Source organism: Triticum aestivum, chromosome 5D, assembly GCF_018294505.1.
Source record: "Triticum aestivum cultivar Chinese Spring chromosome 5D, IWGSC CS RefSeq v2.1, whole genome shotgun sequence".
Taxonomy (NCBI): Eukaryota; Viridiplantae; Streptophyta; class Magnoliopsida; order Poales; family Poaceae; genus Triticum; species Triticum aestivum.
The window spans coordinates 113,984,910-113,987,353 of NC_057808.1; the positions used below are offsets into that span (position 1 = coordinate 113,984,910).

Here is a 2,444-nt window from a genome sequence, read left to right on the forward strand (position 1 = left end):
CGGGGAGAATCGACGGTCGTGGGGGTCATGGCGAAGCCGCGAGCAGCGGGAACGAGCATTGAGGTGGCACTTGGGCCGGGGGCGGCCAGTGGAGTCGCAGCGGTGAAAATCGGCCGGAAACGGTGTCTGGTGTCGACGACCGCGACTGCGGAGAAGTTTCAGTGGAGCGGTTGGACTCATGCGGACAATGTTTTCTTTTGCGGTAACCACTAAAGGTGTTGTAAACATACAACATTTATAGTAAACTTTTGGATGTGATTTATTTATTTATTTTGGCACCGTAGAGCATCTCTCAAAGACCTTTTTTTTTGCTTAAATGACCTAAATGATGTTTTTATTAGGTACGTCGGCTATTTTACGTCGTCTGTTGAAGATACTCTTATGATGCTGGATCAGAAAGTAACAGTCTGCATGGAACGGTTCCTTTTTCTTTCGGGTGGACATGGAACATAAATGTAGGATTCCCAGGAAAAAAAACATAAATAAGATAGTGTTCCCGCAAAAAAAAGTAGGATAGTATTTTTTTAGGAGAAAAAGTAGGATAGTAGATTACCCTCGAATCGAAAAGAAAAAAGTACAGGAGCATGCCGTATTTATCTTTTTTTTTAGATCTTGCCGTATGTATCTTTCTAGCTCGCTTTGTATAGTTGGGCTGACTCCTCGCAAAAAAGATATTGGGCTGACAAGCTGAAGATCCAGCTTTCACGCAGCGGCCCACTTACCGTTTGGTGCGACTCCACGGTTCCTGGCGCATGTGGAACGCAGCACAGCACCCCTTGTTTAGTACCACCTCGCCTAGCGAGAGACGTTTCGACCGGTTTATAAGGTTCAGCGTTCCAACATTGCTGTCACAAGTGATAAAATTGGAACGATATAAAGAAGATTAGCATGGCCCCTGCGCAAGGATGACACGCATAAATCAAGAAATGGTCTGATTTTTTGAGATTTTGCACGCTGGTCCCTGGTTTCTTGCAGATAGGCCCCGGGCGCCTCCCACTTGGGCAGCGCCGTGCTTTTCCATTGTTGCTTTTCTTTACAAGTAGGTCTTTCGACTAGTTCTTTTTTCTTGTAATCAAGTCCCTGGAGTCCATTTTTTGATATATATTGTGGACTGCTCCCTGGTATCTTGCGGATGTGCCCTAGGCTTTTTTTTGTGCAGTTGTACCTTTAGAAACAGATTCTTTCACTACCTCTTCTCTTCCAATCAAGTCCTTGGCCATCTATGTTGGGCAGCTGTGCTTTTTCATTGTTGCTTTTCTTTACAAGTAGGTCCTTCGACTAGTTCTTTTTTCTTGACGTCCATTTTTTGATATATATATATATATATTGTGGGCTGCTCCCTGGTATCTTGCGGATATGCCCTAGGCTTTTCTTTTGTGCAATTGTACCTTTACAAACAGATTCTTTCACTACCTCTTCTCTTCCAATCAAGTCCTTGGCCATCTATGTTGGGGGACGCTTAACCTTGCTTTTTACTAAACCGTTTCAACATTTTTTATTGTGCAATGACTTATATCCATTTTTACATTGTACAATCTTCTCTTTTTAAATGTGCATTCTATATTTTGTATTTTATATTTTCAGTAAAACTTCTCTTTTACATTTCCACAAATCACATGGTGTGCAAATATCTGTGAATGCTATCCGATTGATTGTCATTGTATAATTTTTTTGGAACAAAAGGGGTAACAGCAAACCGAAACATAATGGTAGCACTCGAGCCTCACCAAAGTAGCAGGCCAGACTATATGCAAACTACAACTACTAAGAGCAATTGGTTCGGCAACACATCCGGCGCGCAACAAGGGATCTAAGTAAGGTCTATCCTATTACAGAATGACATCCTCACGCAGGAGGGACAGATCATCCAGTGTGCGCCTTGAGCATGAGTCCATCTAGTCCCTTATTTGCACCAGCCTTGGTCCCTCCTCCCATGCAATGCGCAGCAGCTCGCTTCTTCGTCGGTCCAGCAGGAGGAGACAACGCCGCAGTAGCACCGATTGATCCCAGACGCATAAGATTTTTCACTAATGCAACAGAACACACGCTCTCCCCAGGATCACCCGAATGCCTGTCCACGACACGCCCTGAAAACACATATCGTTACGCATAGTCCAAATGCTCCAAATGGTAGCAACACAAGCAATGTTAACAACAGTCTTCTTGTTATTAGCATCCCACAGATCAGACAGGGTTTTCATGCAATGCGGATATTTGAAGTTAAAGGATTCAGCAACATTTTTCCAGGTTTCTTTTGCAACTACACACTCGAAAAACAAATGGTTCACAGACTCGTTTTCACAGCAAAACAAGCAGGTTTTATCATCTACACGACGTCTCTTGGCTAGGTTATCTCTAGTAATAATCTTGTTATGGTAGGCTAGCCATATGAAGACCAAGTATCTATCTGGTACTAAAATTCTCCAAAAATTCTTCCAAATGGG

At 43.1% G+C, this 2,444-nt stretch overlaps 1 protein-coding gene and 1 non-coding gene across 2 annotated transcripts in view; one reads left to right on the forward strand and one right to left on the reverse strand.

The window, feature by feature from the left end:
* Window positions 1-833: 833 nt before the first annotated feature.
* LOC123126897 (U6 spliceosomal RNA) lies at window positions 834-941 on the forward strand. Its single transcript, XR_006462105.1, has one exon. It is a non-coding gene; the product is annotated as a U6 spliceosomal RNA (small nuclear RNA).
* Window positions 942-1,628: 687 nt separating this feature from the next.
* LOC123119764 (uncharacterized) overlaps window positions 1,629-2,444 on the reverse strand; it is a 10,885-nt gene continuing 10,069 nt past the window's right edge. Inside the window, exon 4 of the mRNA XM_044539674.1 lies at window positions 1,629-2,087. The gene's annotated coding sequence lies outside the window, so the exon portion shown is untranslated. The remainder of the gene's footprint in view (window positions 2,088-2,444) is intronic.